Here is an 11,145-nt window from a genome sequence, read left to right as displayed (position 1 = left end):
TGGAGTTCAACCTTGATAAATGTGAAGTGATTCATTTTGGAAGGTCGAACTTGAATGCTGAATACAGGATTAAAGGCAGGATTCTTGGAAGTGTGGAGGAACAGAGGGATCTTGGGGACCTATAGATCCCTCAAAAGTTGCCACCCAGGTTGATAGGGTTGTTAAGAAGGCGTATGGGGTGTTAGCTTTCATTAACAGGGGGATTGAGTTTAAGAGCCACGAGGTTTTGCTGCAGCTTTATAATACTCTAGTTAGACCACATTTGGAATATTGTGTCCAGTTCTGGTCGCCTCATTATTGGAAGGATGTGGATGCTTTGGAGAGGGTACAGAGGAGATTTACCAGCATGCTGCCTGGACTGGAGGGCATGTCTTATGAAGAAAGGTTGAGAGAGCTAGGGCTTTTCTCACTGGAGCGAAGAAGGCAGCGAGGTTACTTGGGAAAGGTGTATAAGGTGATGAGAGGCATGGATAGAGTGGATAGCCAGAGACTTTTCCCCAGGGTGGAAATGACGATCACGAGGGGACATAATTTTAAGGCAATTGGAGGAAGGTATAGGGGAGATGTCAGAGGTAAGTTCTTTACACAGAGAGTGATGGGTGTGTGGAATCAACTGCCAGCAGAGGTGGTGGAGTCAGACTCATTAGGGACATTTAAGCGACTCTTCGACAGGCACATGGACAGCAGTAAATTGAAGGGGTGTAGGTTAGGTTGATCTGAGATTACGATAAATGGTCGGCACAACATCGTGGGCTGAAGGGCCTGGACTGTTCTATGTTCTATGTTCGAATTATTAACGTAAACAATTGGGCCCAAAACACTAAAATGATTCTAATTGTTCATGACACAACAAATTTAAAAATACTGCTCGATAAATTAGAAAAAATTGACAATAGGGACAAATTAGAAGAAGCATTCTGCAGAGCAAAAAACTGGTATAAAATAAACATTAAAGAGAATTCCAAATTCAAAATAATTTTTAAAACCGAAAAATACATTTTCAATTCAAAATTGGACCTACCACCTCAGTAGACAAACACAAACACCATGACTTCTCCTATGACACAACACAGTAGCTAGGAAGTTAGCTAGGAAGGACCTAAAAAGAGAGCTAAGAAGAGCCAGGAGGGGACATGAGAAGTCTTTGGCAGGTAGGATCAAGGATAACCCTAAAGCTTTCTATAGATATGTCAGGAATAAAAGAGTGACTAGGGTAAGAGTAGGGCCAGTCAAGGACAGTAGTGGGAAGTTGTGCTTGGAGTCTGAGGAGATAGGAGAGGTGCTAAATGAATATTTTTTGTCAGTATTCACACAGGAAAAAGACAATGTTGTCGAGGAGAATACTGAGATTCAGGCTACTAGACTAGAAGGGCTTGAGGTTCATAAGGAGGAGGTGTTAGCAATTCTGGATAGTGTGAAAATAGATACGTCACCTGGGCTGTTTTAATCTATGATGGAATTTATCCTAGGAGTCTCTGGGAAGCTAGAGAGGAGATAGCTGAGCCTTTGGCTTTGATCTTTAAGTCATCTTTGTCTACAGGAATAGTGCCAGAAGAGTGGAGGATAGCAAATGTTGTCCCCTTGTTCAAGAAGGAGAGTAGAGACAACCCCAGTAACTAGACCAGTGAGCCTTACTTCTGTTGTGGGAAAAATCTTGGAACGGTTTATAAGAGATAGGGTGTATAATCATCTGGAAAGGAATAATTTGATTAGAGATAGTCAACACGGTTTTGTGAAGGGTAGGTCGTGCCTCACAAACCTTATTGAGTTCTTTGAGAAGGTGACCAAACAGGGGGATGAGGGTAAAGCAGTTGATGTGGTGAAAATGGATTTCAGTAAAGCGTTTGATAAGGTTCTGTAGAAGCCAGGTATTTTGAATACAACTCGTATAGGTAAAAGATAGCTGTTTAAGCATAAATATTAAGCCCCAGTTTTAAATACTCATTTAAAAATGAGAATTTCAGCACACATAAATTCAGGTCAATAGATACATGAAACAGCATAAAATTCCATCATAGATTAAAGCAGCACAGTTGCAAGACAATTTGACACTGCTTGTGCTAATTGTCAAGGACAAGGGCTGAGTTCCATGGCAACGAGGTGGCAGGAGTCCAGTGCAGCTTGTAGAGCATTGAATCAAATGTATATTTTACTCAATCTTTCTCGATATGAAGTCTCCATTGTTACATTAGCCAAGCTAGCTTAAAACCAGTTTATTGCTGGTAAAGATTAGCAGAATATCACATTCCATAACATGCAGGCATGAAACAATTAAAAGCTAATGTTGCACATTGAAGATGGACGGCTTGCCATCAAATCAAATGTGTTTCGAGTCTAACCCAAACCAATTAGGATTATATTGGGGTGTGATTAGATGACTTAAGACAGATATGAAAGTGTATAACTGAAAAGTTTCCCCCCGCCATTTTAGTCTTTTTTCGGTTGTTAGTCTGTGTCAGTGATGTAGTCTGTCAGAGTGTTAGTCTGTCTGTCTTTAATTGTCTGTCTTTAATGGTCTGTCCTGCACGGTCTGTCCTGCACGGTCTGTCCTGCACGGTCTGTCCTGCACGGTCTGTCCTGCACGGTCTGTCCTGCACGGTCTGTCCTGCACGGTCTGTCCTGCACGGTCTGTCCTGCACGGTCTGTCCTGCACGGTCTGTCCTGCACGGTCTGTCCTTCACGGTCTGTCCTGCACGGTCTGTCCTGCACGGTCTGTCCTGCACGGTCTGTCCTGCACGGTCTGTCCTGCACGGTCTGTCCTGCACGGTCTGTCCTGCACGGTCTGTCCTGCACGGTCTGTCCTGCACGGTCTGTCCTGCACGGTCTGTCCTTCACGGTCTGTCCTTCACGGTCTGTCCTTCACGGTCTGTCCTTCACGGTCTGTCCTTCACGGTCTGTCCTTCACGGTCTGTCCTTCACGGTCTGTCCTTCACGGTCTGTCCTTCACGGTCTGTCCTTCACGGTCTGTCCTTCACGGTCTGTCCTTCACAGTCTGTCCTTCACAGTCTGTCCTTCACAGTCTGTCTTTAGTTTTCGTTAATTTTGGGGGTTCTGTCTTTGATTCTGTCAGTTTGTTAGTCTGTTTAGTACTTTGAGTTTGAGTTTAGCTGAAGATTAGCTCTCTCTCTCTCTCTTCATGTTTCATTTCCAGACTTTGATCTTTTAAAAGTTACTTTTGAGCTGTCTGCCTAAGCAAAAAGATAATGTCTGTAATTCTCTGAAAGCTTCAAATTGTCTACGAATTGCCTTTTAAATGACTTTCAAATTGTAATCAATAGAAGACAAATAAAATAATTCCTTTTGGCACCTGAGAAGTTTTAACTGCAAATTTCTGCTGAGTCCCAGTAATCGTAAAGTGCTCCTGGTAACCGAATAGTAGGAATACTATAAATTCCTTCAACTTTACACAGTCAAATAATACTAGGAATCCATCAACTTGGCGTAGTCCAGAAATATTACAGATCTTTCAACTTGTCGTAGTGCGGCAGGACTTTAATTCATCAACTAAGCTTCCCTCAACTTGGCGTAGTTTGGCAGGTTAAGATCCTTTCAAATTAAAGATTCCAACACTTGGCGTAGTTGGCAGCTGGGGGGAGTACTGAGAACGACCTTCGGAGGCCCAGGTGGCGACGGAAAGATTCGAAGATAATCGGAGGAGGTCCGGAACCTCCGGGAAGCTTCGGAAATAATCGGAGGAGGCCCAGAAGACAGCCGGAACCCACGGCTAGACTAGGGTAAGAAATATCTTTTTCACCCATTAAAAGTCTTAAAGCCGCATCAATCAGTACTTCGACCCCTGAAAAGGACATTTTTATAGACTGTGTTAAATCAATCAGGTGCCGGTCGTTGAAACTAAAATAAAACGGGACTGAAAAAAAATAGTCACGGCAGTCAGTGATCAAGAAACTTTATGGCTGATCCAAATCAAAGTGTAGATTCAGAGCCTTTAGCAGGCAGAAAATTACTCCCCACTACATCCAAGGGGGGTGCTGGAATACCAGATGTTTCTGTTGAAGATATGTTGGGGGATTGTAGATCTTTCACTCGTAGAAAATTTGACCTATGTGAAGCCTCAAAAAAAATTGAATCAAAGTATGATATCCCCAGAGGACAGTGGTCCTTCAATAATATCAACAGAGCATGGGGAAAATGCACACGATTACATGGTGCAGAACGTATAAAATGGTCCCTGGTAATTACGGGACAGATACAGTCAGCAAGAGATCATTATTAAAAATAAAAGTGATCATCAGCTTCAGTCCACTAAAGACCAACTAATTGCAGTTGTTGAAGATTTGCGAGATGCAAAATCCAAACTTGAGTATTATGATGAAATTAAAACAGAATTGCAAGTTGCAAAATCCAAACTTGAGCATTATGATGAAATTAAAACAGATTTGCAAAACAAAACCTCTGAACTCCAGCAGTTATCTTTTCAAATAACAGAATTCCAAAAATCAAGTTTTTGAAGTGGAGTCAAAATGCCGACAATTGCAATTAAAAACTGAGCGAATTGAACTTGAAAATTGCAAGTTAATGGAAGAAAGATGTGTTTTAGAAAGAGATATAAACAACGTAAACTGAACACTGCAATTTTTTGACAAACAGGCTTTCTGTGCAGAAATTTGAACAAACTCAGAAAGCAGCCCAAGCACCCCACCTAGTGGCACAATCAGCAATTACACAGCCAAAATCAATTGTCAAGAATAAATCAGTTCCTTTGTCAGATGAATCAGACGAAGATAGTGTTCCTACAATGCAAAATACTGAAGTAATTCGACTAGCCCCTTTAAAACGCAAACGGGTTAGAGTTGGAAGCAAAAAAATAGAAGAAGACAGTGAAGCTATCACTAGAAACATATTTGACCACCAATGGGTTCATGAACAAATTGATCCTTCAAAAATTGACGAATGGTCCAAAGATCTTCCACACCCTAAAAAGGGTGGTATGACCACATGGGATGGAATTCACAGATTACAATCCATTTACAGTCTCCACCCATTTGATGGAGTACAAATTCTGATGATCATGCTAGGTACTCGTGTAATTTCAACCCTTAGAAATGAAGTAGAAGTTGCCCTTGGAGACGATTTGCAAAATTAAAAGCTGGTTGGCTAGCAGTCAAGAGTTGGCTATTAAAATTTCGCCCCGAGGACCAATTGGTCTAAGATCACATCTTGCATTCAAAATAATAATGAAGGTATTCAGGATTTTGAAGAAAGATTTTTACATACTTGGATGGAATATTCAGGGATGACACTCGACCAGGAAAATGACACATGGGATGCAAGCACTTTAAGTCCATTAAAAACGGCTTTTATAGCCGGTGTTAAACCTGAAGTTTCTGCTGCCTTGAATTTGGTTTTACCAGCTTGGGCCACAGCTGGCACATACCGAGACATAGTTGACCGATGCATTCAGATTGATCGTGGTTTGCACAATCAGGCAATTTTTACACTGCAGCTGCTCAAATGCAGCCTATTGCTCAAATCCAGCCCATGTTACCTGATGCTCCAGCGGGGGCTGTTGCAGCACCTGCAGGAATATCAGCAGTAACTACAATTTCACCACCAGCGCCAGGGCAAACATGTACCCTTGCTCCATTAAAATCATGTAAGAAAATACCACAATGTCTTTTCTGTGGTAGAGTAGGACACTGGATGGCAAAATGCTATCAAAAACAACGGATGGATTCGAGAGATGATAATGAAGTAGACAATGTTCACTACAATAAATTTCCACTTCGTGGTCAACCATGTAACACGTACCAACAAGACACATCCAGTATGGCTTCTGGTCAGCATCACTGGCTAAGCAACTACGACCATGGTTTGCTTTTACAGTTAATCAGCAACAGTATCATAATAGCCCAACTGTTTACCACATGGCTTTACAGAATCATCTCAGGCAACTGCCTGTTCGGCCTTCCACCATTATCCAATATGAAGATGATGTTCTGATATCCTCCATCAATAAAGATGACCATGACAAAGACTTACGGGTGGTCTTGAACCACCTCAGTACTAATAGTCACAAAGCTAGCTTTCACAAAGCACAAATTGCCCAGAAAGATGTTTACTTGGGACAGAAAATTTCCAAACAAAAAAGGGAACTTACTCAGAACAGAATGGCTGCCATCAAAGCAGCTAAAGAACCCTCAAAGTATCGCTAAAAAATTGCCAAGAACTGTCAACTTAAGAAAACTGTCATTATTCTGAACGTTGCTTTATTAATTTAAAGAAATTAACATATCTTGTTAGCTGTGTTTCCTTTAACAGAATCGACAAATTCATCTACAGAAAATCAAGATACAGCACAAGATTGGTTCAGTTATATATTTAATAAGTTATTGTATTTGATATTTTAAAATAAATGTTTAAAATTAGCCTGGAAATTAAAACTTCAAACAATGTGGAAGCTGGTTTTTTTAAAAAAAACTTTGATTAAAAGCAAATCTATATTCCAAAAGAACAGATCGTTCACTGACATTTGATAACGGGAATTTGGCAGCAATCCAACTTTTATTCCCAGTCCATTTGAGTGACAAATATTTTTTTTTTTTAAAGTTTAGAGATGCGAGTGGCATCATTCCAAGCTATACGCCTCTTTTTGTCTCTGCAAGAAAATTAACCCTTTCAACAAGCTTTTGTGTATAATCCAGAAGATGTCAAAGACTTGACATCAATTTTGATAATCATTTTACCATTTATTACCAGATCATATGTTCAACTTTTTATTGTATAATCATTTTATTTGTATACATGAAGTTATTATTACTTGTTTATTGCTGAATTATGTAATCATGATATCAATTTTCAATCAGTATATCAATGTTAAGATCTGTAAAATGATTAACCGTAGTATTACAAAATCGAATGGCACTTGACTATGTGCTAGCTGAAAAAGGTGGCACCTGCGCCCTGATTGGTGCAGAGTGTTGCACTTTCATTCCCAATAACTTTAAAGAAGTTAAAGATTTGGCATTACATATCCAAAAAGAAATCAAAAAACTTGATCCACCCCAATTTATCTCTCTCTGGGATAAAATTTGTGGGTGGCTTGGACACACTGGAATGTCCACAATAAGAATAATCTTATTCTCCTGTGTAGCTGTATTCATCATTTACATAACATACCAATGTGCTAAGTGCATAAAAAAACTATTCGCTAAACGCAGGGGACCAACTATCAGAATGATTCAAACTAACCCAACTGTACCCCCAATTGACGAACTTGAGCTGATTATTATTGAAATGTTATTGATCAATCAACTATTTGACTGTATTATTAACATTGTATAATTTATTAATACTGAATCAGTAGGATCAAATTTGATTACTTTATTAATTATAATAATTATTTTGAAATGCCTGTTGACTGTATTATTAACATATTGTATAATTTATTAATACTGAATCAGTAGGATCAAATTTGATTAATTTAATAATTATAATAATTATTTTGAAAATGCCTGTTGCAATGCTCAGTGTCCATTCTATTGTTTAAAACTGCAATGACAATATTAATGAGTTATTCTTTGCGCTTTTACCTATCCTATCGCATTAATGATGTATTTTATCTTACGGTGATATATCTCACTTAATTTTTCGATTATCAAAGGGCCGACTGTAGAAGCCAGGTATTTCCAACACAACTCGTATAGGTAAAAGATAGCTGTTTAAGCATAAATATTAAGCCCCAGTTTTAAATACTCATTTAAAAATGAGAATTTCAGCACCCATAAATTCAGGTCTTCAATAGATACATGAAACAGCATAAAATTCCATCATAGATTATAACAGCACAGTTGCAAGACAATTTGACACTGCTTGTGCTAATTGTCAAGGACAAGGGCTGAGTTCCATGGCAACGAGGTGGCAGGAGTCCAGTGCAGCTTGTAGAGCATTGAATCAAATATATATTTTACTCCATCTTTCTCGATATGAAGTCTCCATTGTTACATTAGCCAAGCTAGCTTAAAACCAGTTTACTGCTGGTAAAGATTCGCAGAATATCACATTCCATAACATGCAGGCATGAAACAATTAAAAGCTAATGTTGCACATTGAAGATGGACGGCTTGCCATCAAATCAAATGTGTTTGTGTCTAACCCAAACCAATTAGGATTATATTGGGGTGTGATTAGATGACTTAAGACAGATATGAAAGTGTATAGCTGAAAAGTTTCCCCCCGCCATTTTAGTCTTTTTTCAGGGTGTTAGTCTGTGTCAGTGATGTAGTCTGTCAGAGTGTTAGTCTGTCTGTCTGTCCTGAATAGTCTATCCTTCATAGTTTGTCTTTAGTTTTCTTTAATTTTGAGGGTTCTGTCTTTGATTCTGTCAGCTTGTTAGTCTGTTTAGTACTTTGAGTTTGAGTTTAGCTGAAGATTAGCTCTCTCTCTCTCTTCATGTTTCATTGCCAGACTTTGACCTTTTAAAAGTTAATTTCGAGCTGTCTGCCTAAGCAAAAAGATTCTCTGAAAGCTTCAAATTGTCTACGAATTGCCTTTTAAATGACTTTCAAATTGTAATCAATAGAAGACAAAATAAAAGAATTCCTTTTGGCACCTGAGAAGTTTTAACTGCAAATTTCTGCTGAGTCCCAGTAATCGCAAAGTGCTCCTGGTAACCGAATAGTAGAAATACTATAAATTCCTTCAACTTTACACAGCCAAATAATACTAGGAATCCATCAACTTGGCGTAGGCCAGAAATATCACAGATCTTTCAACTTGTCGTAGTGCGCCAGGACTTTAATTCATCAACTAAGCTTCCCCCAACTTGGCGTAGTTCGGCAGGTTAAGATCCTTCAATTAAAGATTCCAACAGGTTCCTCACGGTAGGCTACTGCAGAAAATACAGAGGCATGGGATTCAGGGTGATTTAGCAGTTTGGATCAGAAATTGGCTAGCTGGAAGAAGACAAAGGGTGGTGGTTGATGGGAAGTGTTCAGACTGGAGTCCAGTTACTAGTGGTGTACCACAAGGATCTGTTTTGGGGCCACTGCTGTTTGGCATTTTTTTTAAATGACCTGGAGGAGGGCGTAGAAGGATGGGCGAGTAAATTTGCGGATTACACTAAAGTCGGTGGAGTTGTGGACAGTGCGGAAGGATGTTACAAGGTACAGAGGGACATAGATAAGCTGCAGCGCTGGGCTGAGAGGTGGCAAATGGAGTTTAATGCAGAAAAGTGTGAGGTGATTCATTTTGGAAGGAATAACAGGAAGACAGAGTACTGGGCTAATGGTAAGATTCTTGGCAGCATGGATGAGCAGAGAGATCTCGGTGTCCATGTACATAGATCCCTGAAAGTTGCCACCCAGGTTGAGAGGGTTGTTAAGAAGGCGTACGGTGTGTTAGCTTTTATTGGTAGAGGGATTGAGTTTCGGAGCCATGAGGTCATGTTGCAGCTGTACAAAACTCTGGTGCGGCCGCATTTGGAGTATTGCGTGCAATTCTGGTCGCCGCATTATAGGAAGGATGTGGAAGTATTGGAAAGGGTGCAGAGGAGATTTACCAGAATGTTGCCTGGTATGGAGGGAAGATCTTCTGAGGAAAGGCTGAGGGACTTGAGGCTGTTTTCGTTAGAGAGAAGAAGGTTAAGAGATGACTTCATTGTGGCATACAAGATGATCAGAGGATTGGATAGGGTGGACAGAGAGAGCCTTTTTCATCAGATCGTGATGTCTAGCACGAGGGGGCATAGCTTTAAATTGAGGGGAGATAGATATAAGACAGATGTCAGAGGTAGGTTCTTTACTCAGAGAGTAGTAAGGAATGCCCTGCCTGCAACAGTAGTGGACTCGCCAACACTAAGGGCATTCAAATGGTCATTGGATAGACATATGGACGATAAGGGAATAGTGTAGAAGAGCTTTAGAGTGGTTTCACAGGTCGGCACAATATCGAGGATCGAAGGGCCTGTACTGCGCTGTAATGTTCTGTGTTCTACAGTAGCTCAGAATTTGAGGATTTCACAACAATTCCTCAAAAAACATAATTCCTAAGAATTCAGCAACATCATTGAAAATGGCGAACAAAACACCAATACATTTAATACCAAATGTGATGGCCTCATTTAATTCTTTGAATTCAATTGCTGGTCACAGTCACATAGTTTCACCACCATCAGGTGCACCAACCTGTACCGCAGATATGACCCGACTGGCAGCCGCGGTCCAGGCACAAACATGGGGCGCGATTCTCCCAACGGGAGCCTAAGTGCCGACGCCGGAGTGAAAACCGGAGTGTTTCACTCCGGCGTCAGCGCCCGCTCCCAGCCCCCTATTCACCCGCCCCCGGGGGGCTAGGAGAGGCGTTGCGTATTTTACGTGAGCTGGGCCTTGGCGCTGTGCAAACGACATCACCCGCGCATGCGCGGGTAGGCCGGCGCCATCGGAGGCCTCCCCCGGTGCAGGAACCCTCCTCCCCCGCCACAGGCCCCCACCCCCCTCCCAGCGTTCCCGCGCAGTTCCCACCGGCAGCGACCAGGTGTGGCCAGCGCCAGCGGGAACCTGTCGTGTTGGGCCGGCCGCTCAGCCCACCCGGCCCGGAGAATCACCGCTCGCCTTTTGCAATAGGCGAGCGGCGATTCTCCGAGCGGCCAGGCGTGATTCCCGCGGCGCTGGTTTGGGGGTGGTGGGGGGGGGGGGGAGAATCCCGTGCAGGTGTCGGGGCGGTGTGGCGGGACCCGCGCGGCGCCCCGGCGATTCTCCCACCCGGCGTGGGGGAGTTGGGTGAGAGAATCGCGTGCAGGTGTCGGGGCGGTGTGGCGGAATTCCGCCCATGGTTCCACACAGCTGACAGCCCAGTTGAAACTAAAAACAGTCCTGTACAAACACCCAGAATGGACGTATCTTCTACCACACAGAAGAAAACCACATTGATGATGTCTCAACACCCTCATACATACTACAAAAATAAAAAATGGTTATTGGTTCCAAAGAAACCCACACTGGCCATAGGGGACTCCAATCTCTCCACAATTAACAGTTGCCCAGTCCCCAACATCCAATTCGACTGTTTCCCTAGAGCCAAATTTATCCATATTACATCCATTTTAAATAAACTAAAACATTCTATAATTACAACAAAATATACAGGATAATATTTTCAATTGGTATTTTAACCGGACACAGAGCTACT

The sequence above is a fragment of the Scyliorhinus torazame genome, chromosome 5 (genome assembly GCF_047496885.1).
Source record: "Scyliorhinus torazame isolate Kashiwa2021f chromosome 5, sScyTor2.1, whole genome shotgun sequence".
Lineage (NCBI taxonomy): Eukaryota > Metazoa > Chordata > Chondrichthyes > Carcharhiniformes > Scyliorhinidae > Scyliorhinus > Scyliorhinus torazame.
This window is presented reverse-complemented; position numbering follows the sequence as displayed.